We start from the raw sequence: 16801 nt of genomic DNA on the forward strand, positions 1-16801 counted from the left end.
CTCAATTTTCTGCTTGAAAAATGAGGCGAAGTCTTCAGCTGAGATGAGTGGGGAGGGAGGAGGTGCTGGGGGACGGAGGAGAGAGTTGAAGGTGTTGAATAACTGTTTGGGGTTGTGAGACAGGGAGGATATGAGAGATGAGAAGTAGGTTTGTTTTGCTGTGGCGAGCATGGTTTTGAAAGCAGTGAGGGACTGTTTGAATGCGATGAAGTGCTCGATGGAGTGGGATCTTTTCCATCTGCGCTCAGCAGCTCTGGAAGCTCGCCTCAGTTCTTTTGTCATGCTGGTGTGCCAGGGTTGTCTGTTGATTTTGCGAGCTTTGGTATGTGTGAGAGGGGCAAGAGATTCCAAAGCTGCAGCTATTGTGGTGTTATATAGAGTGGCAGCATCATCCGCATTGTGTAGGGAGCTTATGTCTGTGAGAGGGAGGAGGGATTCAGAGAGTGAGTGAAGATCAAGGTGTTTAAGATTTCTGCGAGGGTGTGAGAGTTTGTGGGGTGGGGGTTGTAGACAAGGAGTGGAAAGGGAAGAGAATGTAAGTAGGTTGTGGTCAGAAAGAGGAAGAGGTGAGTTTGAGAGGTTAGATAGGGAGCAGAGGCGGGTGAGAATGAGGTCCAGTGTGTGACCATCTTTGTGGGTGGCTGTAGAAGACCATTGAGTGAGGCCAAAGGAGGAAGTGAGAGATAGAAGTTTAGTGGCAGCTGAGAGGGAAGTGTCAATGGGGATGTTGAAGTCGCCCATGATGATAGTAGGGATGTCAGCGGCGAGGAAGTGGAGTAGCCAGGTGGTGAAGTGGTCGAAGAAGGTGGTGGCTGGCCCTGGGGGACGGTAGATGACAGCCAGTTGGAGGTTGGAGGGGGAGTAGATGCGCACAGAGTGCACCTCAAAGGAAGGGAGGATAACAGAGGGTGGCAGTGGGATTGGGGTGAAGGAGCAGTTATCTGACAGGAGAAAACCAACTCCTCCGCCATGCTTGCTGCTGGGGCGGGGTGTGTGAGAAAGGTGGAAGCCACCGTAAGAGAGTGCCGCAGGGGAGGCTGTGTCAGAAGGGGTGAGCCAGGTTTCAGTGATGCCGAGGAAGGAGAGTTTGTTATTGATAAAGAGGTCATGGATAAATGGAAGTTTATTGCAGACAGAGTGTGCGTTCCATAGTGCTCCAGATAGGGAAATTGGGGGAGTGGGGGCCGGATGAATGGGTATGAGGTTACTGTGGTTGCGAGGACGTGTAGAGGATCGTGGCAGGGGATTAGAAATGAGTGTGGGGATGTGATGAGGAGGGCCAGGATTTGGGGATATGTCGCCAGCAATGAGGAGCAGCAGACAGAGCGTTAGAAGGTGTGAGCTGGATAGGTCATGATGTGGCCGCGTGTGCCTGGCGAGAAAGGATTGTATGTGGAGGAATAGTTCTGTGGAGGAGGTGAGATGACTGGGGAGGATGGAGGGAGAAATGACTAGTTCTTTACTGGGTGGAGGGACTACAGGAGATAGGAAGAAATAGAGTAGTATGGGGGTGAATGTGAAAAGAAACCGAAACATTATAGTGGTTTTCTATTCCTTTACCTTCCAGTCAATTCCAGTCCAATTCTAGTCTAATTCATAGCAATTAAAAAACTGCAATTTAAAAATGCAATTTCTAAGATGGTCAGACACGTCTGGTCAGACTCATGGCTATGAATTTATGGGCACCTAAGGGCTCACAGCTGAGAGGGAGGATGTGGGCGTGTGTGTCTAGAGCACATGTTCACAGTTAAGCCAGGTCATAAAGAGGGGGTGGGGTAGATGGCCACTCAGGTATGCAAGCAAGAAGCAAGGGAAGTGAAATACGAATGGATAGAAAACAATGGGTAAGCAAAGCATACCAGGTGGGAATTATATGCAGTTCACATAAACACACATTGCAGGAAAGGCAGAGTAGATGGACAGCAGCATACCAGGTGGGAATTATATGCAGTTCACATAAACACACATTGCAGGAAAGGCAGAGTAGATGGACAGCAGCATACCAGGTGGGAATTATATGCAGTTCACATAAACACACATTGCAGGAAAGGCAGAGTAGATGGACAGCAGCATACCAGGTGGGAATTATATGCAGTTCACATAAACACACATTGCAGGAAAGGCAGAGTAGATGGACAGCAGCATACCTGTGGGTAGACAAAACAGCTTGATTAGAGGATACAGGTGGTGATGAGGATGATGAAAGTACAGCAGTGATGAATGCTCAAATGCCCCATGGAATTCTAGTCTAATTCATAGCAATTAAAAAACTGCAATTTAAAAATGCAATTTCTAAGATGGTCAGACACGTCTGGTCAGACTCATGGCTATGAATTAGATGACAATAATAATGGAGGTGATAATGATATCGATCATGTGCTATCTAATAGAGCATCTGTCTGAATTTAAGATGAGCGTGGCAAAGAGGGGAAGGAGGAAAACTTGAGGTTTGTTCTGTTTGCTCTCCGACTAGACTTTGTTAAATGAGCACATGATGCTGTTTCATGTGCTGATGAATAGCTAAAGTTCCTATTCTATAAAACCTTAGATGTCCATGACTTATTTTCCTCTTGCATTGCCAGTAGAGGGACAAGGAATCATTTGGAGGCAATGTGCAATAGAACTCCCACACATGAGAAACCTGACTCGCCATCACTGCACCTTTCAGGCACTGTAGAGTCTCCTCCATCAACAGCACATGTGACGTTACCTGCTTCAGAGTTGCCCATAGGAAAAGCTGATTTGGCGCCAGAGGATGTCAAGGACATATGTTGCCTGCTCTGTGTATAGCCCATGCCAGAAACCTCTTCCTCCGATTACCTCAACTCTCCTAAAATACTACGCTACCAAGTTACTAGAAGTAAGTTCACGACCTATGAAGATCATTGGGTAACAATAACAGAATGGTCGCAGGGTGTACAGTATCTAGAGTAGACAATTAAATACAGGTATTACAAAAATAAAAAGCGAACATCTATATTAAAGCCAAAGGGGAAAAAAAGTCACGTGCCTTTACAATGTGGGATGTAACTGAAAATCTAGCCTGAATCGCATCCCAAAAAGAAGCATCTGCCACTGGCTGCTGTGTCCAGGTGGCTTATGTACACATCTAATAGTAAACTATTAGAGCAATGAACAGAGCTCAAAAATTTATTTATTTATTACTTGTGTTTAAGTTTCAGTATTATACAGATTTATCTTTAAAAAAATTTAAAAAAAATTAGCTTTACAAATTAAGAAGTGACCAGAAAATGTAAGCTGAATCAAGTCCCAATAATAAACACCTGAAACTGGGTGCTGTATTCAGATGGTATGGTAATTTGCAAAAGTATTTACCTCCTTTGGCATTTTTCGTGTTTTTCTACATCCCAACCTAGAATATCCCTGTTTTTTATGGATTATGTCATTTCATGGAAAGAACCTGCCTACAACTGTGAACATTTGGTTTTCTTTTTATTGTGAAGCAAACAACAAATAGGATAAAATAACTGGAATCTTCAATGTACAGAACTATTTGCCCCCTTAAAGTCAATACTTTGTAGAGCCTCCTTTTGCCACAATTACAGCTGCATGTGACTTTGGAAAGGTCTCTATCATCTTTAGACCTCTTGCCACTGGTAGTACAGTGTGTCTCTTGAGTTTTATTTTATACATCTGTTATGGGGAAACTGTTTATGTTAACCGTTTTTTGTGATACTTTTTTGCTATACTTTATTGCTTTGAATTATTAGTGTCTATGCAGGTAGGGTTATACATGTTTATGGGGCTTAAACTTTTATACTATTGTGTCTATTTAAATATTGACACTACTGTTGAGCCTCTTAATCCTCTTATCAATGAGTATCCTCTTACCTGTGCCTTCCCCTTTAAGAAGTCATTTCTATGCATATATTGATTTTCTATTGCGCAGGCGCATAACTTCCATGTGACTATCGAGTCTTTTATTCAGTCTTGATAAGCAGATACGTAGGCGCAAATAATCACGTGATTTTTTTTTTTTCATTAAACCTCATGGCATTGGTCCTTTCATTGATGCTTATCCTTCACTCTTGTGCTCCCCTTTTAGAAGTCATTCTTAATGCATACACTGATTTTCCATTGCGCAGGCACATAAGTCATTTATGTGAGTATTGAGCTTTTTATGACCCTACTATGATATTCAGCATGTTTACCAAGCAAACATGCATGTGCAAATATTTATATGTGACCTTTTCTAGTTTGTTTTTTGCTTTTTTTGTTGTTTGTCCTTATGAATTCATCATATCTTATTGCACTTGTGCTATTTTGGTGTGCTTGTGCACTGTATTGCAAGGTATTTTTGCCGTGAACACACATGCGTAAACATAGACACGTGACCGTAAGGTCCTAACGACTACATTCTTGGCCTGGTTCTTTGCACATGCTCTGACATGTGCAATGCAGGTCCTACCGCCATCTCATTCTTCTTTGCACGTTCGCTTCATCAACTCAGTTCAAAGCGTTCATGGGAGTGGCTAACATAATACAGGTTAGCTAGTGGTCCTTTTTATGGATTGTCATGTGACCGCAAGTTCCTATTGTTTTCACCTCTAGTTTGTAATTCTGCGGATGCCTTGTTGATTGCTATGCAGGTCCTTTTGCTGATTTCTGTTCTGCACATGTGCCATGTCAATGGGGGTAAGAGTGTTTACAGAGATTACCATGACAACACAAAATAGGAAGTGACCATTCACTTACACACACCTAAGCACATGTTACCCCTGGATGCCTCTAACACATGCCTTATTGGTAAGTAACTTAATGGTTTTTGACTATATATAGCTGACAAGTTTTCCTCTCCCTCACTTTCCCCAGAGGAAGCCACGCTGTGTGGCGATACACGTGGGGCTCTTCCCCTTCTCTATGATGTGACCGGGTGACCCTTCTTCTTAGTTTCCAACAGGTCTTATACAGCCTTATTTATTTGCTCTATCTTCTTCTTTCCCTCTGACTTCTGTTTATTATTTCCCTTTTGTAGGGACAGTTCTTTACTCTTTATAGTCTCAATAATTATTATATTCCCTTTAAAGGGGTACAACTATTTACAGTCAAAAGGATGTATTTCCATATTTTGTAATTTTGGAGTTTTTTTTAGCTTTGTATATTTTGTACTGTTTATATGTTTTTTTTCTGTATAGTGTGCCTGACCTCAGCACACTCCTGGTGCACATAGTGGAGGAGTCACGAGGGTACTTATATGACCTTCCATGTTGTTGTTCATCTATAAACCTTTGGGTTTTTAATTGTTTTAAAATCACTTCTTGTTTTACTTGTCTAATTTTGAATAAAGATAATTTTTTTAAATCTTATAAATTCAATGGTGATCCTTGCATTTACACGCTAGTTTCTTTGCTGTTTGCATAGAGTAGGAAGGGAGACACCTACATCAGGATCCATAAATGGGGAAATATTACAGCCTCCACAGGGAAATGAACCTATGATATGGTTACCTGTTCTCAGCTTTGTGTGGCACGCCTGTGGTGGCTGTTTGTAAGATGGCCTTTAAGGTTTTTTGCTGTTTTTGCCACTATTTTCAGATTCTCTCGAATAAATGGTCATAGTCTCGATTCACTAAGCAGTATTCCCCAATTTCTTTCCAGGATACAATATACATCTCCACATTGATACATTGATTGCTAGATTGGGTAATCAAATTTATTGTCCACAATAGATACTTCAGCCGAGGCTTAAGCAAGTCATGTCGAATACTGTCTTGGGAATATTCAAAAGATCTGGAGATAATCCTACATGGATATCCCCGTTCCCGGAAACTGTTGGTTATTGCATGAGATTGGTCATAAAAGTCCTCTGTGAAGCTGCAATTTCTTCTCAAGCATAAGAATTGCCCGCTTGGGATGCCATTGCGTAAATGGGCTGGATGAAACCGCGAGTAATTAAATAAGTTATTAGTAGTAGTGGCCTTGCGATGCAGAGTAGTTGAGATATTGGTCCCTGGTATAGACTCTTTCAGATCCAAAAAGTCCACAGAACTAACAGAGAAAATGATGTCCATTTAATATTCCAACAGTTGTCATTCAGAAGTCCAATAAATGAACTCAGTTGATCAACTGTACCTTTTCAAAGTATTAGTGTGTCATCGATGAAACGGTACCATCGCAGTACATGTGTTAGAAAAGTTGTCAGTTCACATACATGGGTGTCCTCCCACCACCCCATATAGAGGTTGGTTTACGAGGTGCGCATTTTGCCCCCATGGCTGTCTCAAATACCTGTCGATAGAAAGACCTGTCAAAAATGAAATAGTTTTTCTCCAAAACAAACCTCTAAAAGTCCAAAATGAATGAATCATGCTTTCTATCTCCAGTAGTGTGTTAATCCAAATAGTATGTGACAGCTGTAATACTTTGATCATGATTAATGTTGGTGTATAATGCCTCTACTGTACATCCAAAGTGATGAGGATAGTATTTTCTGGAATCCTCAGACCTTCCAGGTGTTGAATCAGATGAGATGAATCTCTTGTGTAGGTACCTAGGGAATGGATGATAGGTTGTAAAAAGTGATCCAAGTAAATACATGGTCTTTCATATAGACCCCCAATGCCTGAAATAATGAGCCTATCTGGGGGTTCCCTGATGGACTTATGGACTCTCGGTAACATATGAAATGTCGGTACCACATGGTGGGTGTTATGATCCGGTGAACCAGGAGCTCCTTGTGAACTTTCACTGGAAAAAGTGGCCACTATACTGACCGCAATCCTGAACTTAACATCGCAACTAGAAGTAGCCGTGGAGTGTACCTAACACACCTAGATACTTCGTCACAGCCGGAGAAGTAAATACTAGGGTTGAGCGAAACGGGTCGAACATTTTCAAAAGTCGCCGACTTTTGGCGAAGTCGAGTTTCATGAAACCCGATCCGACCCCTGTGCGTGGTCGGCCATGCGGTACGCGACTTTCGCGCCAAAGTCGCGTTTCAATGACGCGAAAAGCGCCATTTCTCAGCCAATGAAGGTAAACGCAGAGTGTGGGCAGCGTGATGACATAGGTCCTGGTCCCCACCATCTTAGAGAAGGGCATTGCAGTGATTGGCTTGCTGTCTGCGGCGTCACAGGGGCTATAAAGGGGAGTTCCCGCCGACCGCCATGTTACTGCTGCTGATCTGAGCTTAGGGAGAGGTTGCTGCCGCTTCGTCAGAAGCAGGGATAGCGTTAGGCAGGGTCCATTAACCACAAAACCGCTTGTGCTGTAGCGATTTCCACTGCCCAACACCACCTTCGGTGTGCAGGGACAGTGGAAGCTACATTTTTTTTTTTTTTTTCCTCAGCGCTGTAGCTCATTGGGCTGCCCTAGAAGGCTCCCTGATAGCTGCATTGCTGTGTGTACGCCGCTGTGCAAACCAACTGCTTTTTTCAAAGCACAAATCCTCTTGTTCCTTCCTTTCTGCACAGCTATCTTTTTGGTTTGTACACACTTTTTATTTAATTTGTGCATCAGTCCACTCCTTATTGCTGCCTGCCATACCTGGCTGAGATTACTGCAGGGAGATAGTAATTGAAGGACACTCCCTGTTTTTTTTTTTTCTTTGTGGGAAATTAAGATTGACATTTCTGCTAGAGTGCCATCCCTGTCTGTGTCATCTCTCACTCAGTGGGCCATAGAAAGCCTATTTATTTTTTTGCTTGATTTGGGTTATAAAATCTACCTGAAAAAATCACTACATCAATCAGTGGGAGAAAAATATTGGCCTCAGGGCTTGTGTGCCACTCCTGACTCCTGTGTGCATCATCACTCACTCAGTGGGCCATAGAAAGCCCATTTATTTATTTTTTTTTTGCTTTATTTGGGTTCTAAATTCTACCTGAAAAAATCAATAAATCAATCAGTGGGAGATTAATATTGGGCTATCTCTCTCTCTCTCAGATAGTGGGCCATAGAAAGCCTATTTTTTTTATTATTTTATTGGGTTTATAAATTTTCCCTGGAAAAAAAAAAAGTGGGAGATTAATATTGGCCTCTGGGCTTGTGTGCCAGTCCTGAGCGTGCCATCTCTCTCACAAATAGTGGGCCATAGAAAGCCTATTTATTTTTTTGGTTGATTTGGGTTCATAACTCTACCTGAAAAAATCAATCAATCAATCAGTGGGAGATTAATATTGGGCTTTGGGCTTGTGTGCCAGTCCTAAGCGTGCCCTCTCTCTCTCTCAGATAGTGGGCCATAGAAAGCCTATTTATTATTATTTTTTTTTTATTGGGTTTATAAATTTTCCCTGGAAAAAAAAAAAATGGGAGATTAATATTGGCCTCTGGGCTTGTGTGCCAGTCCTGAGCGTGCCATCTCTCTCACAAATAGTGGGCCATAGAAAGCCTATTAATTTTTTTGCTTGATTTGGGTTCCAAAATCTACCAAAAAAAATCACTAAATCAATCAGTGGGAGATTAATATTGGCCTCTGGGCTTGTGTGCCACTCCTGACTCCTGTGTGCGTCATCTGTCACTCAGTGGGCCCTAGAAAGCCTATTTTTTGTTTTATTTGTTTTCTAAATTCTCCCTGAAACAATCATTTTATTTTCTTTGGTTTCTAAATTATTCCTGAAAAAAAAATCATTTTTTTTGTTTTTTTTTTTCTCTCAAGTCTCCCTGAAAAAAAAAAAAAATCTGTGGGAGATTCATATTGCCCCTTCTGCTTGTGTGCCAGTCTTGACTCCTGGGTGTGCCATCTCTCTCTCTCTCCCCAATTGTGGGCCATAGAAAGCCTATTAATTTTTTTGCTTGATTTGGGTTCCAAAATCTACCAAAAAAAATCACTAAATCAATCAGTGGGAGATTTTATATTGGCCTCTGGGCTTGTGTGCCACTCCTGACTCCTGTGTGCGTCATCTGTCACTCAGTGGGCCCTAGAAAGCCTATTTTTTGTTTTATTTGTTTTCTAAATTCTCCCTGAAACAATCATTTTTATTTTCTTTGGTTTCTAAATTATTCCTGAAAAAAATCATTTTTTTTGTATTTTGTTTTCTCTCAAGTCTCCCTGAAAAAAAAAAATCTGTGGGAGATTCATATTGCCCCTTCTGCTTGTGTGCCAGTCTTGACTCCTGGGTGTGCCATCTCTCTCTCTCTCCCCAATTGTGGGCCATAGAAAGCCTATTAATTTTTTTGCTTGATTTGGGTTCCAAAATCTACCAAAAAAAAATCACTAAATCAATCAGTGGGAGATTAATATTGGCCTCTGGGCTTGTGTGCCACTCCTGACTCCTGTGTGCGTCATCTGTCACTCAGTGGGCCCTAGAAAGCCTATTTTTTGTTTTATTTGTTTTCTAAATTCTCCCTGAAACAATCATTTTATTTTCTTTGGTTTCTAAATTATTCCTGAAAAAAATCATTTTTTTTGTTTTTTTTTTTCTCTCAAGTCTCCCTGAAAAAAAAAAAAAAATCTGTGGGAGATTCATATTGCCCCTTCTGCTTGTGTGCCAGTCTTGACTCCTGGGTGTGCCATCTCTCTCTCTCTCCCCAATTGTGGGCCATAGAAAGCCTATTAATTTTTTTGCTTGATTTGGGTTCCAAAATCTACCAAAAAAAATCACTAAATCAATCAGTGGGAGATTTTATATTGGCCTCTGGGCTTGTGTGCCACTCCTGACTCCTGTGTGCGTCATCTGTCACTCAGTGGGCCCTAGAAAGCCTATTTTTTGTTTTATTTGTTTTCTAAATTCTCCCTGAAACAATCATTTTTATTTTCTTTGGTTTCTAAATTATTCCTAAAAAAAATCATTTTTTTTGTATTTTGTTTTCTCTCAAGTTTCCCTGAAAAAAAAAAAAAAAATCTGTGGGAGATTCATATTGCCCCTTCTGCTTGTGTGCCAGTCTTGACTCCTGGGTGTGCCATCTCTCTCTCTCTCCCCAATTGTGGGCCATAGAAAGCCTATTAATTTTTTTGCTTGATTTGGGTTCCAAAATCTACCAAAAAAAATCACTAAATCAATCAGTGGGAGATTAATATTGGCCTCTGGGCTTGTGTGCCACTCCTGACTCCTGTGTGCGTCATCTGTCACTCAGTGGGCCCTAGAAAGCCTATTTTTTGTTTTATTTGTTTTCTAAATTCTCCCTGAAACAATCATTTTATTTTCTTTGGTTTCTAAATTATTCCTGAAAAAAATCATTTTTTTTGTTTTTTTTTCTCTCTCAAGTCTCCCTGAAAAAAAAAAAAAAAAATCTGTGGGAGATTCATATTGCCCCTTCTGCTTGTGTGCCAGTCTTGACTCCTGGGTGTGCCATCTCTCTCTCTCTCCCCAATTGTGGGCCATAGAAAGCCTATTAATTTTTTTGCTTGATTTGGGTTCCAAAATCTACCAAAAAAAATAACTAAATCAATCAGTGGGAGATTAATATTGGCCTCTGGGCTTGTGTGCCACTCCTGACTCCTGTGTGCGTCCTCTCTCACTCAGTGGGCCCTACAAAGCCTTTTTTTTTTTTTTTTTCCTAAATTCTCCCTGAAACAATCATTTCATTTTATTTGTTTTATAAATTCTTCTGTAAAAAATAATTTTTTTTTAATTTTTTTTTTTTCTGAAGTCTCCCTTTTAAAAAAAACAAACACAAATCAGTGGGAGATAAATATTTACATTTGCGCTTCAGTGCCCGTGTACCCCTGGAACCAATTTAAAATTGCCTACAGCCATGTGTTATTATTTCAGGCCTTCGATGCCTGTCTGCGGTCACTCCTTCCACTAGGCCTCCACTGACCACACCACTGCTGTCCGTGTACCCCTGGAACCAATTTAAAATTGCCTACAGCCATGTGTTATTATTTTAGGCCTTCGATGCCTGTCTGCGGTCACTCCTTCCACTAGGCCTCCACTGACCACACCACTGCTGTCCGTGTACCCCTGGAACCAATTTAAAATTGCCTACAGCCAGCCCAATTTTTTTATTTTAGGCCTTCGATGCCTGTCTGCGGTCCATTCTTTCAACTACTACTACACTGACCAGGTCACTGCTGCCCGTGTACCCCTGGAACCAATTTAAAATTGCCTATAGCCATGTGTTATTATTTCAGGCCTTCGATGCCTGTCTGCGGTCACTCCTTCCACTAGGCCTCCACTGACCACACCACTGCTGTCCGTGTACCCCTGGAACCAATTTAAAATTGCCTACAGCCATGTGTTATTATTTTAGGCCTTCGATGCCTGTCTGCGGTCACTCCTTCCACTAGGCCTCCACTGACCACACCACTGCTGTCCGTGTACCCCTGGAACCAATTTAAAATTGCCTACAGCCAGCCCAATTTTTTTATTTTAGGCCTTCGATGCCTGTCTGCAGTCCATTCTTTCAACTACTACTACACTGACCAGGTCACTGCTGCCCGTGTACCCCTGGAACCAATTTAAAATTGCCTACAGCCATGTGTTATTATTTCAGGCCTTTGATGCCTGTCTGCGGTCACTCCTTCCACTAGGCCTCCACTGACCACACCACTGCTGTCCGTGTACCCCTGGAACCAATTTAAAATTGCCTACAGCCATGTGTTATTATTTTAGGCCTTCGATGCCTGTCTGCGGTCACTCCTTCCTCTAGGCCTCCACTGACCACACCACTGCTGTCCGTGTACCCCTGGAACCAATTTAAAATTGCCTACAGCCATGTGTTATTATTTTAGGCCTTCGATGCCTGTCTGCGGTCCATTCTTTCAACTACTACTACACTGACCAGGTCACTGCTGCCCGTGTACCCCTGGAACCAATTTAAAATTGCCTACAGCCATGTGTTATTATTTCAGGCCTTCGATGCCTGTCTGCGGTCACTCCTTCCACTAGGCCTCCACTGACCACACCACTGCTGTCCGTGTACCCCTGGAACCAATTTAAAATTGCCTACAGCCATGTGTTATTATTTTAGGCCTTCGATGCCTGTCTGCGGTCACTCCTTCCACTAGGCCTCCACTGACCATACCACTGCTGTCCGTGTACCCCTGGAACCAATTTAAAATTGCCTACAGCCATGTGTTATTATTTTAGGCCTTCGATGCCTGTCTGCGGTCCATTCTTTCAACTACTACTACACTGACCAGGGCACTGCTGGCCGTGTACCCCTGGAACCAATTTAAAATTGCCTACAGCCATGTGTTATTATTTTAGGCCTTCGATGCCTGTCTGCGGTCACTCCTTCCACTAGGCCTCCACTGACCACACCACTGCTGCCCGTGTACCCCTGGAACCAATTTAAAATTGCCTACAGCCAGCCCAATTTTTTTATTTTAGGCCTTCGATGCCTGTCTGCGGTCCATTCTTTCAACTACAACTACACTGACCAGGTCACTGCTGCCCGTGTACCCCTGGAACCAATTTAAAATTGCCTACAGCCATGTGTTATTATTTCAGGCCTTCGATGCCTGTCTGCGGTCACTCCTTCCACTAGGCCTCCACTGACCACACCACTGCTGTCCGTGTACCCCTGGAACCAATTTAAAATTGCCTACAGCCATGTGTTATTATTTTAGGCCTTCGATGCCTGTCTGCGGTCACTCCTTCCACTAGGCCTCCACTGACCACACCACTGCTGTCCGTGTACCCCTGGAACCAATTTAAAATTGCCTACAGCCAGCCCAATTTTTTTATTTTAGGCCTTCGATGCCTGTCTGCAGTCCATTCTTTCAACTACTACTACACTGACCAGGTCACTGCTGCCCGTGTACCCCTGGAACCAATTTAAAATTGCCTACAGCCATGTGTTATTATTTCAGGCCTTTGATGCCTGTCTGCGGTCACTCCTTCCACTAGGCCTCCACTGACCACACCACTGCTGTCCGTGTACCCCTGGAACCAATTTAAAATTGCCTACAGCCATGTGTTATTATTTTAGGCCTTCGATGCCTGTCTGCGGTCACTCCTTCCTCTAGGCCTCCACTGACCACACCACTGCTGTCCGTGTACCCCTGGAACCAATTTAAAATTGCCTACAGCCATGTGTTATTATTTTAGGCCTTCGATGCCTGTCTGCGGTCCATTCTTTCAACTACTACTACACTGACCAGGTCACTGCTGCCCGTGTACCCCTGGAACCAATTTAAAATTGCCTACAGCCATGTGTTATTATTTCAGGCCTTCGATGCCTGTCTGCGGTCACTCCTTCCACTAGGCCTCCACTGACCACACCACTGCTGTCCGTGTACCCCTGGAACCAATTTAAAATTGCCTACAGCCATGTGTTATTATTTTAGGCCTTCGATGCCTGTCTGCGGTCACTCCTTCCACTAGGCCTCCACTGACCATACCACTGCTGTCCGTGTACCCCTGGAACCAATTTAAAATTGCCTACAGCCATGTGTTATTATTTTAGGCCTTCGATGCCTGTCTGCGGTCCATTCTTTCAACTACTACTACACTGACCAGGGCACTGCTGGCCGTGTACCCCTGGAACCAATTTAAAATTGCCTACAGCCATGTGTTATTATTTTAGGCCTTCGATGCCTGTCTGCGGTCACTCCTTCCACTAGGCCTCCACTGACCACACCACTGCTGCCCGTGTACCCCTGGAACCAATTTAAAATTGCCTACAGCCAGCCCAATTTTTTTATTTTAGGCCTTCGATGCCTGTCTGCGGTCCATTCTTTCAACTACAACTACACTGACCAGGTCACTGCTGCCCGTGTACCCCTGGAACCAATTTAAAATTGCCTACAGCCATGTGTTATTATTTCAGGCCTTCGATGCCTGTCTGCGGTCACTCCTTCCACTAGGCCTCCACTGACCACACCACTGCTGTCCGTGTACCCCTGGAACCAATTTAAAATTGCCTACAGCCATGTGTTATTATTTTAGGCCTTCGATGCCTGTCTGCGGTCACTCCTTCCACTAGGCCTCCACTGACCACACCACTGCTGTCCGTGTACCCCTGGAACCAATTTAAAATTGCCTACAGCCATGTGTTATTATTTTAGGCCTTCGATGCCTGTCTGCGGGCACTCCTTCCACTAGGCCTCCACTGACCACACCACTGCTGCCCGTGTACCCCTGGAACCAATTTAAAATTGCCTACAGCCAGCCCAATTTTTTTATTTTAGGCCTTCGATGCCTGTCTGCGGTCCATTCTTTCAACTACTACTACACTGACCAGGTCACTGCTGCCCGTGTACCCCTGGAACCAATTTAAAATTGCCTACAGCCATGTGTTATTATTTTAGGCCTTCGATGCCTGTCTGCGGTCACTCCTTCCACTAGGCCTCCACTGACCACACCACTGCTGTCCGTGTACCCCTGGAACCAATTTAAAATTGCCTACAGCCATGTGTTATTATTTTAGGCCTTCGATGCCTGTTTGCGGTCCATTCTTTCAACTACTACTACACTGACCAGGGCACTGCTGGCCGTGTACCCCTGGAACCAACATCAGAAAATATAAAAATAAGTATTTTGCTTATAAAAAAGAAAATACTGATGAGATATCAAATGCAGACATTTTAACATTAAAAACAAACACACAACTAAAATCTGGTACAGTACTAAAAATGGCCACCAGCTACAATTACTTTCTCCTGCAAGTAGTTAACTGAAAGTTTTTTTAAATTGAAAACACACATATGGCATCCACCGAGTGTTGTCCTGTCGCGTCTTCTTTATATTATTGCCGAGAAGATGCAAAATAATGAAAATAATAAAATCATTAATTACCAAAATAATAGAGAAAGTCAACACCACATTGCAAATAAACATTCATTCCAAATAAAGAAGCAGGGCGCGTCCGAGGGTGAGTATATACCTAATAAGAATCTAATCACCCTCGGACGCGCAATGCTTATTTCCAACAGCCTTCCTTCCTAAGAATCATCCCTTCCGTGGTGTAGAGAGACGTTGTGTTACACTCCAAGGTGTTCCCCAGGTTGCCTTTCCTGAGCTTCGATCTTCCGGCTCTCGTTTAGTAGTTGTTGGAAACTACGCTGCATTAGGCCTTCAAATTGGGTATGGGGTGTAGAGAGATGGTGTGTTCCACTCCAAGGTGTTCCCCAGGTTGCCTTTCCTGAGCTTCGATCTTCCGGCTCTCGTTTAGTAGTTCTTGGAAACTACACTGCATTAGGCCTTCAAATTGGGTATGGGGTGTAGAGAGAGGGTGTGTTCCACTCCAAGGTGTTCCCCAGGTTGCCTTTCCTGAGCTTCCATCTTCCGGCTCTCGTTTAGTAGTTCTTGGAAACTACACTGCATTAGGCCTTCAAATTGGGTATGGGGTGTAGAGAGAGGGTGTGTTGCACTCCAAGGTGTTCCCCAGGTTGCCTTTCCTGAGCTTCGATATTCCGGCTCTCGTTTAGTAGTTGTTGGAAACTACACTGCATTAGGCCTTCAAATTGGGTATGGGGTGTAGAGAGAGGGTGTGTTACACTCCAAGGTGTTCCCCAGGTTGCCTTTCCTGAGCTTCGATATTCCGGCTCTCGTTTAGTAGTTGTTGGAAACTACACTGCATTAGGCCTACAAATTTGGTATGGGGGAAACATTGGCGCATCTGCGGTCCCTCCTTCCTCTACGCCTCCACTGACCTGTCTACTGCTGCCCGTGTTCCCCTGGAACCAATTTTAAATTGCCTACAGGCAGCCCAATTTATTATGTTAGGGCTGCGAAGCCTGTCTGCGGTCCCTCCTTCCACTAGGCCTCCACTGACCTGTCTACTGCTGCCCGTGTACCCCTTGAACCAACATCATAAAATAAAAAAAAAAGGATTTTGCTTATAAAAAAGAAAATACTGGTGAGATATCAAATGCAGACATTTTAACATTAAAAACAAACAAACAACTAAAATCTGGTACAGTACTAAAAATGGCCACCAGCTACAATTACTTTCTCCTGCAAGTAGTTAACTGAAAGTTTTTTTAAATTGAAAACACACATATGGCATCCACCGAGTGTTGTCCTGTCGCGTCTTCTTTATATTATCGCCGAGAAGATGCAAAATAATGAAAATAATAAAATCATTAATTACCAAAATAATAGAGAAAGTCAACACCACATTGCAAATAAACATTCATTCCAAATAAAGAAGCAGGGCGCGTCCGAGGGTGAGTATATACCTAATAAGAATCTAATCACCCTCGGACGCGCAATGCTTATTTCCAACAGCCTTCCTTCCTAAGAATCATCCCTTCCGTGGTGTAGAGAGACGTTGTGTTACACTCCAAGGTGTTCCCCAGGTTGCCTTTCCTGAGCTTCGATCTTCCGGCTCTCGTTTAGTAGTTGTTGGAAACTACGCTGCATTAGGCCTTCAAATTGGGTATGGGGTGTAGAGAGATGGTGTGTTACACTCCAAGGTGTTCCCCAGGTTGCCTTTCCTGAGCTTCGATCTTCCGGCTCTCGTTTAGTAGTTCTTGGAAACTACACTGCATTAGGCCTTCAAATTGGGTATGGGGTGTAGAGAGAGGGTGTGTTACACTCCAAGGTGTTCCCCAGGTTGCCTTTCCTGAGCTTCGATATTCCGGCTCTCGTTTAGTAGTTGTCGGAAACTACGCTGCATTAGGCCTACAAATTGGGTATGGGGTGTAGAGAGAGGGTGTGTTACACTCCAAGGTGTTCCCCAGGTTGCCTTTCCTGAGCTTCGATCTTCATGCTCTCGTTTAGTAGTTGTTGGAAACTACGCTGTATTAGGCCTTCAAATTGGGTATGGGGTGTAGAGAGAGGGTGTGTTATACTCCAAGGTGTTCCCCAGGTTGCCTTTCCTGAGCTTCGATCTTCATGCTCTCGTTTAGTAGTTGTTGGAAACTACGCTGCATTAGGCCTTCAAATTGGGTATGGGGTGTAGAGAGAGGGTGTGTTACACTCCAAGGTGTTCCCCAGGTTGCCTTTCCT

The sequence above is a fragment of the Ranitomeya imitator genome, chromosome 4 (assembly GCF_032444005.1).
Source record: "Ranitomeya imitator isolate aRanImi1 chromosome 4, aRanImi1.pri, whole genome shotgun sequence".
Classification (NCBI taxonomy): Eukaryota; Metazoa; Chordata; class Amphibia; order Anura; family Dendrobatidae; genus Ranitomeya; species Ranitomeya imitator.